Source organism: Coturnix japonica, chromosome 10 (genome assembly GCF_054131305.1).
Source record: "Coturnix japonica strain WE chromosome 10, WE-NBRP24, whole genome shotgun sequence".
Classification (NCBI taxonomy): Eukaryota; Metazoa; Chordata; class Aves; order Galliformes; family Phasianidae; genus Coturnix; species Coturnix japonica.
In genome coordinates this window covers 28,106,943-28,128,970 of record NC_140672.1, presented here as the reverse complement: position 1 = coordinate 28,128,970, position 22,028 = coordinate 28,106,943, and the positions used below count along the sequence as shown (strand labels likewise).

General features: G+C 39.0%; 1 pseudogene across 1 annotated transcript; it reads right to left on the bottom strand.

The window, feature by feature from the left end:
• Positions 1-1,831: 1,831 nt before the first annotated feature.
• On the bottom strand, positions 1,832-19,743 carry LOC146759588 (AF4/FMR2 family member 4-like; annotated as a pseudogene). Its single transcript, XR_014932489.1, has 18 exons — positions 19,571-19,743; positions 17,678-17,714; positions 15,909-15,957; positions 14,576-14,596; positions 13,969-14,023; positions 12,908-12,945; positions 12,406-12,568; positions 10,956-11,891; positions 10,187-10,275; positions 8,860-9,097; positions 6,887-6,984; positions 6,251-6,314; positions 5,966-6,102; positions 5,492-5,563; positions 4,290-4,383; positions 3,732-3,775; positions 2,673-2,893; positions 1,832-2,096 (listed from the first exon to the last, which is right to left on the bottom strand). The product of XR_014932489.1 is annotated as an AF4/FMR2 family member 4-like (transcript).
• Positions 19,744-22,028: the final 2,285 nt, after the last annotated feature.

The window sequence follows — 22,028 nt, the reverse complement described above, 5'->3', positions numbered from 1 at the left end:
CAGGTCCGCTAACCAAACACATGTTGGTTTGTATGTAGCAAAGCTCTTCTGGAAGTACAAAACACGCTGGAACACAAAGGAAGCTCTACGAATATGCAGCTACCTTTTAGTAGGTTACTCATTTCAAAACTTCTAAACTCTTAAAGCCCATAGGACATACTGCAGTACTAAGTAGCGTAGAATTCTATTCCTTCTTTCGAGGTTGCCATGATTTTGGCACTTAACCACGATGACACAAAACTTTAGTGCAATGTTTTTTCCTGAACGTGCACGTTCATCTCTGGTACAGAACTAAGGGTTAAATGGGAGAGAAAACAAAGCAGCATTCCACAATCGCACTCTAAAGTATTCAGAGCTTGACTCTTTAGAAGACCACTGCAATGAGAAGTCAGTTTGCATGACAGACACTGGTACTTTTGAAAAAGAAATGGAATTTTACCCAAGTACTGCAGAAGACCACTGCATACAGTACACCTGGTCCTGCTGTAAAACATCTGGTAAACAGTTCATAAAATCTTCATCTAAAAGTAAGGCATAAGGCACACCAGACATGTTAGGGGCACTAAGCAATACTGAAAGCAGTAGCATTTTAAACCTTTGACTCAGACAAGCACCTCATGTGGAAAGGTACTTTGGTTTTGAGAGCAGTCGACTGCAACTCCACAAACTGTTTCTGTTACACCAACTCGCTTCCCTCTCAAATGAATATTCTGCTCCATCAAATGCATCAAACACGAATGGGACCTTCATTAACATGGGGTAAATACAAGTTTTAAATCCATTCTGCATCAAAACGATTAGACAACTTCCCTGTAATAGCAGGTGTGCTCCCCCACCCCACAATGGCTGTTGCACTGTCATGCTGTAGTGTCCATTAACCACCAGACATTTTTTCAGGCAGAAAAAAAAATGGACCTCCGTCTCTACTTAAGATTCCTGATTTTCCAGTCAATGAGAACGTTGCAAATGGCAGTTCTGGTAGGAATTTAACTACTGTTGGTTTTTTTCACCACAAAACTACTGATTTTGCAAGTGTCAAAAAATGACAAACAAAATGCGTTTTAAATGAAGAGAGATTAAAAAAAAAGCACAAGATTGTCCATTTCAGAAACCTTTCCTATATGCCTTTCCTATCAGACCGAAGTTCATTCCTACACCATTACTCTGATATTACATTGAATGCAAATTGTTTCATGATTTGCTATAGTGTTAACCAATGGTTTGAAACTGCCTTGAAAGCAACCCAAGTCAGAACCAGCTAAATATTTTTCCATATAAATTTCTTTAAAATTCATTTAAATGAAGTATTTTAATACGTAGAAGAATATCTGGAATTTTTTCTATTTAGTACAAATTCTGCAATAATAAAACTCTAGCTGTCATTTATTAGTTGATCATAGGCATTAGGCATGAAAAGTATGGTGTTCCTACACATTAGAACCTATCAATCCTAATTCCTTTTACAGGTTCTACCACCACAAGACATTACAGAGTAACAAAGCTCACAGAGTACTTAAATAAAGTGTCTATGTTTAATTTTTCCTAAGTACTTGGAAGGGTAAAATTTAGGGAAGAAACAGCTAAAAACTACCCAAAAACTTGGCTTTTCAAAATTAAAATTAAAAAAATTAAAATAAATAGGATTTAAACCGACTATTTACGTATTGTGACGGGAATTCCAATGACTGATCCATCCATGATAGATTAGCCAAGCTACACCTTTATATGTCGCAAATTTAAAAATATTTAAATAACTTTAAAAGGGAATACTGAAGGAGTTCATTAACAAGATCGTTTTGGGTTAAAACACAAAACACAAATCAAGATGGGAGACATGTGAAAGCATTCTTTGTTTTTAGTGTCAACTAAGCAATGTGTTATGGCAGTCTTCCTTATTGACATGACACAGTGTTGTGGAGATAAATCAGAGGCAGCGAGAAAAATGTGTTCAATTTTCCATTCCTTCAGTTCGAAGTATCACTTGGCATCCAGGCGCAACCAGTGTAGTCCCTGACGGGTGTAACGCACTAGGTCTGTCATGATGCTCGAGTTAAAAACCAGAGGGCCCATAGCTTTATCCAGTTCAGCAAAGAACTCTAAAACAACAGAAACACAAATTAGGCACAGTCGTTCTCATTGGCTGCCGTAAGTGAAATATTGCTCTCCCTAAAAGAACACCACCTCAGCACAAACATTGCAGATCAAGGCAAAAGAAATGAAAGATGGCTGAAGATGGCAGAAGAAAGAGAAAGAGATCCTTTCTAAGCCCATTTCTTTACTGTTTTGCAGAAGGTAAGCATAATTACACTGTGGCCTAACTGTTACAAAGAATTCTTGGCCTTCTCCCTCAAATGTGTATATTCACTCCAGGATTTCAGAAAAGGAAATGCACCAAGTTCTACTTCCTAAAGAGAAAAACTTGCAGGAAATGCAAGACTTATTTATTTATTTTAAGCATAGCTGGTAGGAAATGTTAGATCTCCAACACCACCTGACAACCAGGACAGCCAGCCCAGAGCATTGCTGTCACCAAAGGAATTACTTTCCATCTTTCTTTTACAAAGGACCCAATTATTTATCATTATGCACTGTTAACTCCAAAATTGAAAACCTGTTAGAATTTAACACAATGTATACATCTTAGGTTACAACTTGCCTTTGCCTACCCTTACCTTTCTGTTCTTTAGACAGCTGTTCAGCTTGGTCCCAAATTTCAGTGGCATAGAGGAAGTTGGATGTAACTTGGACGTAGCTGGCTGCCATCTGATGGATCCTCTGGGGGATCGTCACCGAAGACCCACTCCCTGAAGGGTTGGCTGCCCCAGAGGAGTAATTTCCTGAATTCCCTGGAGACAGCTTTGGAGAGACTGGAGACGGCATACCAACAGGCTTGCTGCTTATCCAAAGGAAAACATTACATTGTAAAACACGCACACAGATATGTCAGGTGTGTCATGCAAATGTCTTCCTACAGCTCAGAACATGGGATGCTAAGGCACTCCTACTTCACACACTGAGAACTCAGGACTGGCCCTAAAACAAGTGAGCTTTTGAAAACCTCTCATGTTCCTCCAGCTCCTGTATTTTAGCCTCACAGCCAAATCAACATGCAGCATCTTTCAATCAAATCTGTTGTTTAAATAAATTGAACCTCACATAGTAATAATGAAAAAATTAAAGCAAGGCAATTATACTGCTGTTGTATTTTCAAATAACATGATGCATATCTGAAATGCCCTCCTAAAATTCTGGTTTTTGTTTTGTTTTGATAGAGTAATCTATAAAAAGTCTGTTGTCAGGTTTCAAGAACAGAAGTAAACTGCTGTACCATGGAAGAGCTTACTGTGAAAGCACTTGTAGCCATCTGGGCTACAAGTGCATCACTGAAGCACTAATAAAGCTATTGTTTTGAGAGCAAAAGCATTACATAAAACAACAAACCACTGAGACAAGTGACCTGTGTGTTAAGGACACACTGAGAAGTTTTTTGTTCATTCCTCCCAACAAGGAGTTGCCTGAGAATATCTCTGTACAGCACATTTCTCAACCTCTTATCAGAACACTTACCTGAACAAAGGGATCAAAATCTAGACCTTAGAACAATTAGAAATTAGAACAAAAACAACAGAAGCTCAAGAAAGTAAAAGCTGCTCTTTGAGCACCTCAAACTCACAGTTTATGTGGAGAATGAGCTATAAACATAGAAATACAGGTAAACTTTTACTACCTACCTTCCCATACCAGGTGACGGTGCTTGAGAATTATTATAGGAATTCTGTTGGGAAAAAGTAAACGTATGTTTATACCTCAGCTAATTATATTTTATCTGGTTGTTTAATTGCTCATTTCTGAACATGAGTTCTCATGGCTTTTCTTTTAAGCATATAATAATATCAAAATATCCTAAATAATATCAAAGTACTTTCAAAATTGGGAAAAGCATCCATTTCACTGATGACTAAGACACAAATCAGCAAAGTTTTAACTTTGTTATATCAACAACAAAATTAAAATTCTCTTTGAAGCCAACTAAATTTACTAAAAGCTGCACCAAAATATTAATAGGAAGCTATCATTAGGACCAATGGGTTGATGACATCATAGTCATGCTGTATCCTCCCAGCTTTAAACTGCTCAGCTTGAATGTACTTTCAAGGTCCATTCCTAAATTAGGGCATACTGGAAGTTCACGTGCAGCAATCTGAATACCAGGCAGAGGAATTTTAAGTAATGTAAAGCTTCAATTTGATTAGTTTTTTAATATTTGAAGAAAATATATATCCAATTACCTTCAGATGTTCAGTCAGAGTTTTAGAATATTTCAATGCACTTTCCTTTTTCAGTTTGAAAAGCCTTAGGTATAGTAGAGATTGGCACCGAAGACTAACCAAAGACAGAACAACAAAACATTTCCAGTTAAAGTCAAGCTTATCACAACATACCAAAAGTCAAAAATGGAGTACCCATGTTTTTAAAAGCTTTTCTCTCCCAACACTAAACAGCCAACTGTCAAACTGTAACTAGACAAAGTCCCACACCACCTTTACTTCTCAAGAAAGTAAAGAACAGTTTTGTGCCTTAAGCTGAAACTAGGTTGCAGTGACTTTACTGATACAGCCTTCACTTTTTTCTCATGTCAGGACACACTGAATCTGGTGCATGCTGCTATAGTCCCCCCTCCCTTTTCCACCTGACACAGTCAGCTTTGTTCAACTGCTTGCTGCAGCCATTTAATTAGTCCAGAAGGCAAATGACAATTCTTAACAGCCATTTCAAGTTTTGCCATATCACTGTGTGAACACACAGCAAAGACCCCAAACCCTCCTTCTGCTACTCCTCCCAAATCCAATAGATAATTTCCTTTCCAAGAAAGTTTCAAAACAGAACTGGAAATTCATTCAAATGAGTAAAGCAGTGTGCTCTGATTATGTTATTTTACTAAAATTAAAGCCAAGACCAGACAACAGTTTGCTTGTTAATGTAATCTCAAAGTTTCCCGAAGCATTTAGGTCACAGCCCAACATCAGCTGACCGTGCAACCAACTCAACAGTAGTCTGTTATTTTGGAACACTATAATTTACAAAGAGAGCAAATGAAGAGCTCAGTTCATCAACAGTAACTTTATCAAAACACTAAGGATAATGAAATTCACAAAGGCACCTCTATCATTTTTAGCCATATTAACAATTCCATTGCATGCGACAAGTTACCAATGACATCGCGTTCTAAAATAAAAGCAGTAACTGACAGAACATTATGGAAGTCAAAGTTGAAGTCAGTCAGTCATTTTCTTAATAGCTGAAAGACTTTGCTGTTGTTAACAAGCCCTTACAGTAATCGATCTATAGCATCAATGGTACTGAACAGTCAAACAGAAAACTCCTATTTGGTTCAAAACACCTGAAAACTCAGTGTAAGACAGCATTTCACAGACTGAAATCTGTGTGTGTAATTAATCAGTGTGTAATATAAAGTTCAGGATACACGTACCAAAGCACTGCTAGCCTTTTGTCTGCAGCCGTAGCATCTGGTGCCAAGTAATTCTTCAGTTTCATAGTGTACCTATAAACAAATCACCAACAAGAAAACTATCAAGTAAATGAAACATTATACAATCATTTATCAGCCACCAAGTTCTTATGAAATTCAACTTTCAACTCCTTCACTGTTTCAGGTCTTTCCCTCAGACCCTAAACAGAACGTGGCTAGGCAATAATTGGAATAGTTCTGCTCTGCACATGTCACAAATTGTTAAGACATCACAGACTTTGGAATAAAGGATCTCAGCCCTCAAGAACACACTTGAAGCTTCAGTAACTGGAACAAAGTGGCTAGTGATCCGTTCTTAGTGCAGAGCAAGGGACTCCAAAAGTTAGTGGCAGAACATGAGTAAAATGCAGAAGCTTTGATTTCCAGCCCTCTTCCCCAACCATCTGAGTTCTGTGTGTGCTTTACAGCGCTTACTTGATTAATTCCACAGTTTCTGAATACATAGGGAACGGGGACTTGGATTCCTGAGCATTTTTCTCCAATGCATTCCCACACTCAATGAATGACACCACTGCATCTAGGTAGTACACAGCCTTCTCAAACCTGTCAGACTGAGAAGATTGGATAAAAAAAAATAAGGAAAATATTGAGAGGAAATACCAGAAAGTTCTAGTACAGACAGGCAGCAACACAGCACAAGCAGTAAACAAACCCCAGCATAATGTGCAAATACTGGATAAACATTGTAGATTTGCTTACCAATGCATCTGCATTATGTTTTAACTTCTTTGCTTGCTGTAAATAATGATCAGCTGAGTAAGTCCTACAATAGAAGACACATTTAAGGAGTCAGACCACCTACTCTGTACTTCCTTTTATGACAAAAGTTTGTTAATGTTACAGCTTTCACTTCATCCCCCTCTAACTCAAGTTACAATAACAGGAGGTACTGCATCACAATCCCATTTGGGTTCAAAAAATGAAGGCTCCTCTTTGCTACCAAAGACAACAACTGCTCACCATGGGCAAAGCAGACTCTGTTAAAAGAGAACAGGCAGCAGTGATATCCTGAAAGTGTGTGATGGATACATCAACACTTAAAAACAGGACAACCCTGGACTGTTTAGATCTACTGTTTGGTCCATCCACGCTCTGCAGGAACACACAGGGCAGACTAGAGTTTCTCCTCAAGGAGTGCACCATCTGCCAAATATTTGGTGCACAAAGCAGGCAGAGAAGCACGTTGCTGCAGAACAGCATGCAGATCTCCAGAGCATGAACTAGTATTCAGCATCTTTTGTGAAGCAAACAGGACAACCCTTCTCCACAGAAGAGCTCACTGTGCTGCAAGATTAGCACCCCCAAAAAGGGAAAGGCACCCTCTGCTTTTCTTACCTGTCATCAAAAACAAGTTTTGCTCTTCTGGACATTGAGCTCTCTGTAGATGGAGCAGAAACAGGAGGGCAGTTCGATGAATTGTTCAGAATCTTCTCCTGAAAGGAAAATGGTCACCGAATCATGTCAAGACTTTTTTTTATTTTTATATTTTCAAAGACAAAGAGGAATTTACTGTACACATTTTTCCCATGATTTCACACTCTGTAAGCAGTAAGTTCAGTTTAGTAGCTGCTTTAGCTGCCATTCACCATACAATAACACAGTTTCCCTGAGGCTTTCATCTAATGCTGGCACAGGGGATGACACAGAGGCTATAATTAAGCTGAGCCCTACTACACTAGGAGATCTCCCTTATTGCTAAATCATGATTTTCCACTCTGAACAAAGAGGCTATATATACTTCTATGACTTCTCATGTCTTTCAACAATAAACTACTGAATGTCTCTGGGTAGAAAAGATTAGTATTTCAGAAACACCAACTTCAAGGAGAAATAACAGCTGTCTTCACAACATGCTGCCCTTGCTCCCCTTAATTTTACATGGCTCAATGTGACACTTCAGGCTAAAGAAGGGACATCAAAACATCTTGTGAATTCTAAGTGAATCTCTTCTCACTAGATCAACAGCATAAGGCAATTTCCCAGCTTCAGTGTGCTTTCAGTTCTTTGGAGTCATCGTGACCGAAGGCCAATTACACAGAGTATTTAATAACCTGCCTTTATCAGATCCTTGCTAATTAGAAGGATCTCAAAGTTGCGAGGCACTGCACTTGCACAGCAATGCCCTAACTACCAGTGTAACATAAAACACCACCAAAACATGCAGGGAAATGCAGCATTTCCAAAGTATGAAAAGAAAAACATCAAACAAGTTAACAGCTGGTTTAGGGACAGTTCTATGCTGATGAATAAGGAAAGGCCAGAGCAGCAGTCTATGATGCAAATCTGCTATCTACAGGCTTCCTGTAAGTGCAGACACCGATGCACACAACCTTCCCAGGTTTCTAAAATTTCACAGTAATGGCATGTAAATTAATCCAGCAGGTCTCCCAGTTTAAATATTGCATGGACTCCACCCTAATGACTAAGCTACTTTCTGCCACTGCCGATGGCAATTTGCTGCTTCACTCCTCCCCAAATCAATTACCCTTCCTGAACACTTCAGAGCAATCAAGGAGAAATGGTACATTTGGAATCCCAAAGATAAAGGTGAAATCCCTCCAACTTGAACATATTACACTCAAATCTGGTTATACAACAGAAATTACTCTATGAAGATACCCAGATGTGCTCACAAGTTTACTCCTGTCCAGTAATACACATTTATATACTAATGAAAAAGCACATTACATATCATGACCTTACACTATCATCATCTTATAATGTTTTTGAAACCCTTCAACTACATATGTTCTTAATCTAAGTTGCTTAAAAAACACTTTCTGCATCACCTTTTCCACAGTGTTTTCTCTACTCTAACCACAGAGAGCTCTGTACCATCCTGATCTGGAATCAGATGAACCTTTCTAGAATCCTAGGGTGAAAAATGAGAGCCACAGCTTTGTATCTCAGCACTGTGCACGGACCCAGCTCCTGTTCTCCTTAAAACGAGGACAAGATCTGTACTTGCTCCAGCGACATAAGAGTAACCTCATTATTTATTCAGTGTGAGCAGATCTGTAGTGATATTTCTCATTAACAAATTAAACAGCAAATACGCAGCATCTGTCATCAAAAGATGACTAAATGCACTTTAGTAATTAACATAAATATTTGGTAGGAATAAACATTAGCATTCGACAATCTCTCCTAAGTTATTTTCCAATTTAGAGTCTAAGCACCATGGTACGAAACAAGGCAAATCTGAAACTAATTACATTTCAACAACTGCAAATTATTTAGATGACACTGCACGTCAAAATGCAAAGCCAAGAAATAAGTTCAAGGCATTCACAGAACAAGCCCTTTACCTTTGTTTCTTTAGCACTGCCAGAACCTTTTCCCTCTATCTTCCTCTGTTTAGAAGATGAGCAGCTTTTACTGCCACTTCTGCTGTCCTAACTAACATTGCTGCTGGACTTCAAGGATGATGACGGACTGGCTGTCCTCTTCCGGGACCCGTGCTCTTGTTTGGAATCCTTCTGAAGGACTGGGGCAGCAGGAGATGGCAGTAAATCCTTCTCTTTAACAGCACTTGGTTTTAAAGACCTGGACAAAATGAATACATTCAGTTTTGTTTTTTACTTTTCAAAATAGAAATAAAACAAAAATCCAGCATCACTTCTTTTTTCTCTCCACACCCTTCCCCCATTTAAGCCTTTTCCCTCTCCCTCCCCCCCCCCCAGAAAAAAATAATAAAACAAGATTTTTAATGTTAAACATAGCAAGACAGATTCAGAGGAAGCAAATTATCACCACAGTAACTAAACGTTACGAAGCCTGATTAAACTAGTTTTCACCACTTTTTCTGTTCTGACCTGAAAACGCAGAAGGCAAGTTCTAACCATAAAACCACATCCCTCAACAGTTCTTAAAAACACCCTAAACACTTGTAATGTTAGAAATGAATGCCAGCATTAGCGCCAGTCTGTCTATTGCAGACAAGTCAGCCTAACAGCTCAGAAAAAAGATGGCCCAGATAACTGTTCTCTAGAAGCCATTGGCCTTTTGGTACAGTCTTACCTTGGCTGCTGAGGATTCCAGTTGCTAATTCTGGCATCCCTTTTCACAGAGAACAGTACACAAAATAACTATTTACATGAAGTTTTTGAAAAACCATCTTGTTGCATTTAACCAAGTGCCCTTCAGAAAATCACACCAGCAACAAAACAAAATATCAGGACTAAAGGAAAAAAAACATGACAGACGAGCATCCATTTTTTCTACATTTCTTAACAGAAACAAAGAAGGCATTTAACTCAGAAAGACTTCTAGCATCTGTAGCCAGAAGCTGCAGCTTCTCACACATCAGTAATTCAACAAATATTCGCTGTAGAGAATTTTTTTTCCATGATATAATTATACCAGCTGTCTGTTGTTTGATCTGAAAAAGGTGAACCCTTCATAGTAGGGTTTACCTAGTCAATATTTTCAGTTATGGATATGAATTTCCACCAACAACTAATGGAAACTTCAAACTGAAGAATCAGAAACCATGAAATATTACCCACTGATTAGTAAGGAGACATTTTGTTGTGGAGGAAGGAGAAGAAGGTAAGGGAGAGATGGATACAGGCATGAGTCTTCTCCCTGATCACTCTGAGCCTTCAGTGCTGAAAAGACAGGCAAGATACTCACTCCCTACTGCTAGAAGTCTTGTGTCCTGATGGAGCTTTTTCTTCCAGTTTTGTTTTCTTGCTTTCACTGGCTCTGTTTTCATCCTCATTCTGAATACAGCAAACAAGAAACACATCCAGATAAATGTCTACATTTACAGCTTCACGAAGACAGTAATTTTTCACATTTAACGGATTTAATTCAGTGGGCGTCTTGCAGCGTACAGAATAATACCTGTACAGGCTACAGAAACATCCCCTGAAGCAACTACCTTGTATCATATATTTGAAGAGTGGCAGTCTCAAGGTGTTCATTTTATAACACGCATATCACTATGAAATAACAAAAATCTGCCAAAGGCTTTGGTACGAAATCAGATTTTATGCTGGGGAGTCAAACACAGGTGTCTTATGAATGCCAGGAACTGTAAAACCCATGGAGTCTGTAAGAGATGTCGAAGACCAGATTTTTATATAAACCTAATCCTAAAGTTGAAGAGTTTAAGAGGATACACAATCTGTGCTACCTCCAGGAATGCAAGCTACAGTGCTAACACATCTAAAGGTACAACCCTCTGCCTTTCATGAATGAAAACTCCAATATTCCCTATTACAACGGCACAGGAAGGATCAATTTATTCTACATAGAATAGGTAAGCAAAGTAATCTCCTAAATTACTGAGCCACTGCAGTGAGGTATGACATTGGTTACTGGGCCATATGCTTAACCCCTTTAGCAAGATACTAAAAGGCTAAGATAACAGGCAAGATTTTATTTACGATACTGTTACCTGTTTATGTTTCCTTTTGCCTTTTGTGGAACTCTTATCAGAAGGCTGCTTCTGAGATTCTCTTGCATGCTTCTCTGGCACATTTTTCTTTTCCACTTTGGGCACATCAGCATCCTTGTAAGGCTTCCCTGGTATTCTTGATAAGAGGCTCAGGTATCCATTTTGTGAAGGTACCCACTTCACAATAAGTGGGTACCTTTCATCAGGATCGCTGAGTGGTGAAAGAAGCTCTTTCTCTTCCATAGGAGAGAACATTCTTTGCTGAAAAAAGCTGTCATCCTCCTCCATGGAAGATTTAACAGGAGTCCTATTGCTCTCGGAGTATTTGGGTGTTTGTGATGAAGGAGGCAGGCTTTCATTTTCATCTGAATCAGAGGATGAGGTATCTGTTTCTATGAATTCCCTGGATTTCTGGGCAGATTTGCTTGAAGCCTTGTATTTCTTTTTCTCTGTTGTAGGCCGAGGGGAAGATTTGGGCTCTTTCTTTATATTAGGTTTTCTGGAACCTTTAGTGGCTACCTTATGCCTGTTTGAAGGTATGTTTGTTGCCATGTCTACTGGGGTTTCACTTTCTATTTTAAGACCTCCTCTAGGCTCTTCAACAGATGTCTTTTCTGCTTTCTTGGGCTGCTTTTTACCCACGGTCCTCCTCTGTGTTGAGCTGTCACTCTGGGCAGGTGATTTCTGCGTGCCACGACTGCTCTCTGAGCCCTTTTGGGTGGGTTTGGAATCTCGCCCTGGTGTTGAAGAAATCGAGTCCTTGGATCCGCTTTGATCAGCGTACCCACTTCCTGTTCCCTGATCCCGTCCCTCTTTTTTGTAGCCTTGTGAGGATGGGATGTTGCTGTCCACAGAAGAAGCTGGTGACACTTTATGTGAATTAACTTTGTTCAACCAGTTATCCAGTTGCCACTTGTTTATTGGCGGTGGCTCCGGCTAAAAACAAATTTCAATAAAGCACTGTTAGATACAGTGTTTCACGTGGCTTCCATCTTTTCTGCAGCCCTACTGTGCTGCAAGCCAAAGCAAGAGGTGCACTCGAGCATCTGAGGTCAGTAACTAATGAAAAATGCATATAACTACAGATAGCAGGTCTGCTTTTTCCTTCAATCAGAAGAACTTCAGTCCACAGGAAGCACTTGCTGCCATGGCATTCCAGACTAAAAGCTACTGGTTTTTAAGCTACTGTTCCCATGTCTTCTGCACTCCAACAGATAACTATGGTAAAAATCACCTCAAATAACAAATGTGTGCTTATAGAAAATATAGTTATCATGTCAAATTACAGGTACTTTAGCAAAAGAATATGTGGAAATATGTGGAAATAATTCTACACTTGACAAGTTTTTGTTAAAAAAAAAAAAAGAGACCGAGAACATGTTCATTTTTTTCTGCTTTTAAAACTCAGGATTAATGCCTGATGACAGCCCAAATGCGTGACAAATCCTACCTCAGGGGATGCACTCTGTGATGGTTCATTAGCTTCACTATCACTGGAACTGCTTTCACTTTCAGAGTCAGATCCTGAACTGCTTTCAGACCCACTGTGGCTGCTTGAGTCATCCCTAGAATTATCTGCTCCTTCACTGTTATGTTGTGAAGGTTCAGAACTACTGAAAACAAAAAGGAAGAAAAATAAACAAACATTACTCAGTGCAAAGGCATCCTGGAAGTTCTTCCATTAGGAAGAATAAAATGTAATATTTTAACTAACATTTGCTAAAGAGTTCAACTGAGCACAATTCACCTTGTTCCCCTCCCCCCTTCACAATGTTGTCAGTATAATATTTGCAGAATATGTGTTGGCCACTGATTAAACTCTAATCACCTTCTGGTCTAATCAAAGACAAACAACTAACACTGATTTTAGAAATGAGATCAAGCCAGAAGCGCTGACTGGACCAAACATCACTACCATTGGATTGCAGCATAGAAAGTAAAGGAATGCCTACCTTCCAGGTGTGCTCCTTGGAACTGTTTTATCACAGTCCTGCAATTAAGAAGAAGAGCATGAGGCTTCTAGAAGCATATGCAATTACATTGCAAAGTATTGATATCAAGTCTTAAAGATTCTAAATACTTAGCCTGAAGAGTGCTCTAATTCAGAAATACAGAGGTTTAAATTTGCCTGCCTTTGGCTTGTACAAAAGGAAAAATAAATCACAGTTCTTTTATCCAAGCTTTTACCACAAACGTGTCATCTCAGAACCCTCCATATTCTGACAGTAGTTCTGAGATTTCCTATTTTCTCCACTCCCCCATGCCATGTTTTAGAACCAGATGATACAAATTTTTACTGTGCTATTCCAGAAATGTTCCATGCCCCAGTAATTAAACAACTAAATGCACCATCTTCAAGTTTTCCATGTGAAAAAATAACAAACAGCGGAACTGAGAACAGCAAAAAAAGCAGCATGGACTTCTGCTGGGTAGCACAGACTCAAGAGGTATGTTTAATTCAGCAGGCTGAACACCATCTCTGGCTGGAGATGCACAGAGTTAATATTGCCAAGGAGCAAAAGATACGATAAAAATAAAGGAGCTGCTAGACTTATAGTTACAGAAACAACCTGGGAGTAAAAGACACACACAGCAGCTCTTATCCCGAACAGTTGCTGCATGGACATCTTTATGTCATGTGACATGCCATGCACTCTTTAGCCAGCACAGAACATGAGGGGCTCTCCCTTAGGTGGCAGCCCATTGTGTGTGTTAGGAAACTGACTCTGTTTCCATTCCACATTTAGAGAAAGCCCATTTGAAATCATCAAAGCTTGAGTCCCTAGGTAAAAAAAAAAAGTACTGTTCTCACAAAACCAGATCATTTTCCTCACATTTGCATTTTAGAGTACCTGAAGTTTGTTTGAAAACTTGCTAATTGTTTTTCGTACCTCAATTGCAAATTCTCCTTCAGCTGTTCAGTTTGCTGTTGGACTACTGAACATTGCTGATGTAACAAACCATCAATACACTTGGTTTATTCTACTGAATCTTTGGTATCTTGTGAACATACCTGCTCTCCATCGCTGTCTTCGCTACTGCTAAGTTTTAAGTCATCTTTCAACATACTAAGTAAGTAAAAGGGAGAAAGTGAGACAAGTTTTTCCATGTAATTTAATTACATTCAAAGCACTCTTCTATATTCCAACAAGTTACTGTTTATGCTACAGAGCTGGGTGTGTGGGTGAAATCCACAAGTTACCATTTAAAACATTTAATGTCTAAGAATGGCAAGTTAAGTCATTCTTTAAAGAAAACTACGGGCTGTAGTGCTTTGATTCCTTTGTTCGTTCTTTAAAGTTTAGAAAGGAATTCTGACACGTTTTACTAATGCAGGTGGAGCTAAAACATCTGCGTTCAACCTCTTACACACCACGGACAAGAATACTGTTTCCCATTGAATTAAGAAATGTGATTGCTTCATGTCTAGTGGCAAAATCCCAACTGTTCGACATCATAAATTTTCTACTATTCTTCAAAGGTATAATTGCTCCTATTTAGGGTAGTCATACATACACATACTATTTCATGACACTGAAAGTACAGGAACACAAAGAAAACATAGTGGGGTATTTGTGCTTATTTAAAAACACCTTCGTTACAAAAATAAAACGTCTTACTCTGTCTGGTTCGATTCACATCTGGAGAAAGAAGATAAGAAAGGATTAGAATACTTCCCAATTTCACAGTACAGCTGTTCTACTTATAATCTGAAAAGAAACAGCAACCTTGAGAATCTACTTAGACATCTATTTTCAGCTGCTACCCTTATCAAAAGATGCATTTATCTCACTTTTTAACGCTTTCTTAACAGAGCACAATCGCTTTATCGGAAATTCTATTGACACAGCAAACATCTCCTCACCCCTCTTCCCATGCACCTCACTTTAACTAATGTGAAGTGCTAGCTCCAGTTCTTGCACCTTCCTACACCCTCCCATTCTGGAACCAGCACAGCCCTTTCATAGAGGACTACACTGCTATAACAAAAGAAAAGCCAAATGATGAACTCCTAATGCTACCACTTATTGAAGTGGCTGTGTATAAACATCTGAAACCTCATGTTTTAAGGAACTGACATAGTCTATAATAAATAAATAAATGAACAAGCCACTCTTCAATTATTTCCCATTTCTTTCTCACAGATGATTTGTTTTTTAATCTTATTAATACTAAAAATGTAAACAGAAAAACTAAACTTCATTTCGTAACTGCATCACAGCAAATACTAACTTAGAATACCTTCAGAATCTGCAGTTGCTTTCAGTAAACATTCCATCAGGTGGAATGGGCATTTTTTGTTTGGAAATTGTATTTAAACAGAATGTAATCAATTTTCAGGTATGAATAGGGCAGAAGACAGTTAGATTCTTCCTGCTGCTTTTTTATTTTTTCTTTCTGATGTCTGATTAATGAAGCATAATGTTAGGTCTGTGTACGCAACTAATAAAAATGCCTGTCAGTCACTTAAGAGAATGAGTAACTACTTGTACAAACTTAACTAGATCTCAAACTTAATTTACTGTCTCCTCTAATAACAGAACAGTTCCTCATCCTATTTGTGCAACTGCAACAAGCTGCTTCCAGCTGACAGCTTAGCAATGCACGTTTAGTAAATCCTGTCCCATCCTGCCCATTCTCACACACTGATACACTTCCAGCTCACCAGCCAATTCCTAGGGCCAAACTCCTGCTCAGTATCCTACAGCTGAGAAGAAAGCAGGGGGATGGAAGGAAGGCACAGCGCACCTGTTACACCGGTGTGCCATTATTTGCCCTACTGTTCCTGAAAATAGGTTGAAATCAACTTTTTTTTCCCTCTCCTGTCAGTTAAGTGTAAAGCATGACAAAGAGTGTGCAAGAACTGACACATTCTGGTAAAGAAACAGCTACTTCCAGAATCTTTTAAAAGTTGACTGTTACGTGAGAAATGTTTTCTCAACTGCTACTTACGATTTGGATTGATGGCCATTGGATGTTTTTGATGAAGGATTATATCGTTCTAGAAGGAAAAAGAAATAACGCTGTACTCTTTTGAACACAGACAGCAAAACAGTCACTGCAAAGTGGACAGAACTAAACAGGCTTAGCCAAACAAACTCAAGAATGGCGGAGTGAACAGGAGAAAGAGGGACCAGCTGACGTCAGGTGCAGCCTCTCACACATTGACCAAGTGAGAGAGGAGCAGAGACAGACTGCCAAGAGAAGCAATGACCTTAATCAAGAAAATCTAGAAGGCTTTTTTAAATCGTTGCTGTCTAAACCAACACACACTTAATATGTTTCTGAAGGTGTGAAAAACTTCTGCTTCTATCAAGGTAGGATACAAGTGACAATCCTGAAGTAAAAGAGGATAGGTCTAGCTTAGATATTAGGAAGAAATTCTTTAGTCAGAGTGTGGGGAAGCCCTGGCACTGCTGCCAGAGAGCTGTGGGTGCTCCATCCCTGAAGCCAGGCTGGGTGGGACCTGGGCAGCTTGGTCTGGGGGGAAGCTTGGAACTGGATGGCATCTAAGGGACCTTAGAGCCCAAACCCTCCCATGAAAATTATTCTATTACCCTCTACATGCTGAGGAGATCAATTAAATCAAGTTTTTAATCTGTTTCAGCATTCCTACGCAGCTTTTTAGTGAATGAAAAGTCTTTAAATCCAAAAAGCAAACTCATAAACCAAACCCTACAGTTAGAACACTGTGATATAATCTGCTTTTTGGTTTGTCTTCTTTTTCCTTCCCTGTTCTTTAGTTCTAGTAAATTACTAAACATAGCACAACAGAAACAATATCTGAGGTTGTTGGAAGTGTCACAGAAAACTGAAAATGGAGCTGAGAAATGGTTCTGTGTTTTTATCTATTTGGCCTCCCTGATGACATACCTAAAGATCAGCTGTTTCCAGAATGTAACCTATTGGCTAGCCTTATGGAATTAAGTTTTAATTTGTTTCCTTAATTCCCCACTGTATTAGGAGTTTAGATTAAGCTGCTTGTGAATACCTAAGAATAAACCATTCCGCTTTTACTATTTAATCTGTTTAATCACTTTGACAGGGACTGGTAAGACTGTTGGAAGGCAACAGCACAAATCTAATTCATTTTTGCCAGATATGTTACCTGGTTAAATGCTTCATTTCAGTAATATTCAAAATGAAGACACAGTCAAATAGGAATAAAAGGTGCATTTGTCTAGACTTTGGAAATACATTCTGGGATAATACACTCAAGAATATTAACAATTCTTGAGCAGTTCTCTTCAATTTTCATATCCATAATGCGAAAGTGGACAAGAAAAAGGAAGAAAATGCATTGTGCTTTTTCTATTAAAATATGAACTTCGTTGCTTTCCAGCATACCCAGGGGTTTTCTCTGTGGGTGTTTTCACACTCAGCTATTTTCAATCATATCAACCAAGGAAGCCTATTTTTCGAGAATTAAAAAAATAACAACAATTTAAAGAAACAATTTTATTTTTTTCCCCTTTTCTAGAAGTTATGAGTGAGTTACACAACAGTTATTAACTTTCCAGTTCTCAGCAAGAAGCCACAAATAAAATCAAGTGTTTATTTCATAAGTCTTGAGAAAATACGGACAATTTTTACGTGCAACCCATTCCATTACCAGCCTGGAGAGGTCTCATGATCTAATGGCCTGACTTCTTAAGGGGTACTAAGAATACTCAGTTGTAACAAAAACACTGCACATCGGAAAGGAAGTTTAATGTACTTACTCTGTTCTCCAGTGCCAAAACTGGACTGTTGAGACTCCTAAGGGAACAAAAGATCACAGGAGTTTTTTCAAAGGGAATTTTAACATCTCAAAAATCATGCCATAATCAAGCTATTGTTCTGACTTTAAAGGATGGCACATATCCTTTAAAAAACAACAACAAAACAAAACCAACACCTACTCCCAAAGAAAACCAACATGCTAAAAACAAAACCCAGTGGTAACAACCAAACAGAAACAGGGAGCCCTTTCCTGGGCCCAAGCTGCCTTCCCCAGCAGTGACAGAGCAGCGAGTACATGGGAAGAGCATCCTTAGCTCATCTGTCCCACTGACCCATCTGTCCCTGCTTGCTTGCTTGGAAGATGGGCCACGTGCAGTTGTCATACACAGTACCTGAATCTCCAGAAACTGTGCAACTTCTGCAAACCCTATCTTCCCTTTCTCACCTTCATCCAAATCCTCACGTAACTGAGCAACCTGGCTGTATAAAAGCCAACAGACAGTGATAAATACCTGCCTCGATATACAGTGGATTTGCTGTCTATGAAACTAGCCTTGAAAGACAGAGCCTCGCCAATTCTAGCACTGGTAAGATCTCTGTATTCCTGTTCCAGAAAACCCAATTCTGCCTCCTGAAACACAGTACGTTATCAAACACTTGAAATGTTAAAAAATAAATAAATAAACAAATAATCAGAGAGTATTGTGTTACTGAAAACCTACTTCTAAGCTAGTGTGCCATTTTAAAATAGGACCTTCCTGACCTCCTTTTAAAATGAGGACAACTGCTGACCTTACGCATAAAAACAGAGAATGTTTGAGTCAATTCACCAAGCTGATAGATGTACTCTGTGACAGTGAATTGCAGGGGTTTGGGGCACAGCTGTACAGCAGTCTTCACAAACAGCCAGCTCAGTGACGTGATGCAATTTATAAATGCAGTTTCCAATTGTAACTTCATAAACACACAAAAGCTCTACCTGGCAAGGCATACTTACATATATCTGACTTCCTTTAACATTTTTATTTCAAAAGTGGCAGCAGTTGAAATCATGACTTGAATGAGTATTGTCAGTGGAATGGAGAAAGAGTGCAATTTTCTCAAAAACAAAACCTCTTAGGGAACTTTAAGATGTTCCCAATGCCCTTCATCTTTACTGACTGAAAGAAGAGACATTAAAATCAACCTATGGTTAAACTGCAAAGTCAAGATCAAGTTGCAGAAGTCTTCTTACTTCAACAGAGAGCAAAAGCCGTACTCTCTTCAGAATACAAACTGATTCTTATCTTTCACACAGGTTCAATGAGTACAAGCATGATTCCTCAGTTTCCTTTTTCCTGTCAACTAAGACAAGTAGGTAAATACTTGATAAAAGTACCTGATAAAATGTAGGTAAAACAAAAAAAAAGACCCTACAGTAATCAAAATACCACATATGCAGAACGACTGCGCTGTGCTGAGCACAAGATGAGTAACTGGGACTGTTCTCATCAATGTACATACCATAAATTCTACAGAAAGTGTCTGCCTCAGTGCTTACCTCAGCCAGCTTCCTATTTCTAAGGCAGTATTCCAGTTAAGGGCACTTTAACGAGGTGTTATGCTTAAATGTGCAACTTCTTCCAAATAACTCACCATCTATTTTGCCTCTGAATACACGTCTCTCAGAAACTCAAAGATTAATAAAGAAATAAACAGAAATATATATTTTTTCAAGTCCAATTTCTTGAGAAAGAAGAAATTAAGAACATTTTGAAGGATGGAAATGCTTTTCACAAAAGCACAGCAGATTGCTGAAGTTAAGTGGAAGACACTTCAACAGGTAAGAAACCATTGCTTGGACTCTGACACAAAATGGTGATTAGAATGGTAGTCAGGTACATAATTCTAACCTGTCCATTTTTGGTTTGGCTGTGGTGAATAGGATCCATTTCCATTTAATATCTGACAACCCAGGTCAGACCTCACTTTTAATTCTCAGAATAAAGTTTCTGGATCACAAGGATCACAAGGGATCGACGCAACTGACTGCTGCCTTCACAACTACTACAGCACGGGACACTGAGCAAACTCAGAGACCAGTGCACCTCTTCAGAGATGTCTGCAGGTCACCGCTCAGGTACACAGACATAACAGCTGTCAGTGACATCACACTCCCTGTTCTATGATGGAAAGATTCCATCCAATAAGAAACAGCTGCATTTCTGAATATATTTTACAAACACACCAGTCCTCCTGCTCTGCATTTTTTGACTGTGAACCCCTGGCTTTAAAGACTTACACAGGATGAAATTACAGAGCGTTAGGTGATGGGATAACATTTTTATCAAGAGTCAGGAATCTGTTTTTCACAGCACCCATAAAACTTTTTATGACCTATTTTCATGAAGTTTTATCTTCTGATTCAAAGACTTCCTGATAATTATAAGATATATTTATAGTAATGCAGACAGGCCCCAGTCAGGATTTTGGGTCCCTGCAAACACTTGCTGCACACAGGGAAAATGATCTTATGCCAGCAATCTTAGACATAAAATCCACCCATCCACCAAAACGAGCCTCATTTTCTACATGTAGGCAAAGTGTACCAGACTTCTGCACACAAGAGAAATGCTGTGAGATGCTGCAGCATATAACTTATAAATAAATAGAAAGTTAAGGAGAATAAGATTTTCTAGAACAGTGTGGCTTGATTCAAGTAAACCAGCGCTGTGTTCAGCCTTCTGAATTCTGTTCCGGGTCTAGGCTGTACAAGCCTACGGCTCACTAACTTGCTGGAATTTGGAGAAATCCCACTGCCAAGAATGACAGAGGGGAGAAGGCAGAGGAAATTACAGACTTTGGAAACAGAGAATTTGACAAAGTTCCATGGCTAAGATGTATGCACACAAAATAAATAGGCTGGCAGAAAGTTGAAAGGCTCAGGGCAGCCATACATGGAATTTTTTCGCAAACTTTGTGAAGAAACAGAATCCAAGGTTGACAGATTCAGAAAGAAAAACACAGCCTCCCTTTTGTGTTCAGACGTCAACAAGGCTGTGCAATATTATGCAGTTCTTATCTGCAGCACAAAGGCCTTTGTATTTCTGCACACTTTCTTTCCCCCCCTGAATCAAACAGCCACTGAGAGAAGAACGTAGGCAACACAGGCTGCTGACACCAAAGCTGCCCATAGCTCTGGGCTACCCAGGCAGTGACAGTACCAGGACCATCCAACCTTCTGTCAGCCTGTGGCACTTTGGTGGATGTGCACTTACAACACACAGCCTGGAACATTTGGCCAAAAAGCAACCATGAGTTGTAGTCGGAACCTTTTGGAAAGCTCCATTCACACACTGCTCTGAATTCTTAAATGTTGAAAAGCTGGATAACTTAAAAAGTAGTCTGTCTGTATGCTTCAAACAAAGAAGTAACTAACAACTCTATTAAAATCTTTGATCAAATTTAAATGCAACTTTGCCCAGTTATCATTTTCTCATTTTATTTCATATGGCCAACAAAGTATCTGTGAAGATTTATCCTTCAGCCTGGGAAGACACAAAAACACCCAGGACACAGAACTCTAAGAAAAGCATTATTTAAAGCATTGCTTTTTAGGGAGGCAGGTGAAAGGAAGCAAACTAAAATGTCAGCCATATCTATTTATCAAAGACTACCAAGGGCTGAATGAAAGAACTGCCATTAGCAAATAAAAAACCACTTCTATGTGTTCTTCTGCATACAGGCCCCTTTAAAACTGCCCTCTTGATTGCACGTCAAATAGGATTTCCTATACAGAGGAGATTACCACTGTCTTAGCAGAGGCTGAGAAGACACCTGTTCATAGAAAATAATGACTAAATCCCTACAGGCAGAGAAGAGAAGGAAAAAGACCAAAATACTTTGCAATACTTCATACTTATTTTGACAGTTTACACTTATTTTGATAGAAAGAAAGCCAAATGAAAAGTGTCTATTGATGCCCAATCCATGCTTATTCTCTAAAAAATGAAGCCGTTGTTAAAATCTACACAGTCAATAGAGTTTTTAGTCCCATGCATTAGAAGGTGAAGGAAACAGGCAAGCAGCCACACAAGTGAAAAATACTAATTAAATGGCCTGAAGATCCCTGTATCTTAAACCCCTACAAAGAGTCACAGTGACCCAATTCTCCCCAACCAACCACAATAATGCAGTTCTTTCCCTCCCTCTGCTCATCTTTTTCTCCCTCAAATTTCCTCTTTCCCCTGAGAGGCAGATGAATTACAGCTGACTTCAAATAAATGGATCAATCACTTCACCAACTCAGTTCTGTTATTTTCTTATATTCCAATTCTCATTCTGGGCAAAGAAAGTGGATTTATTTAATCT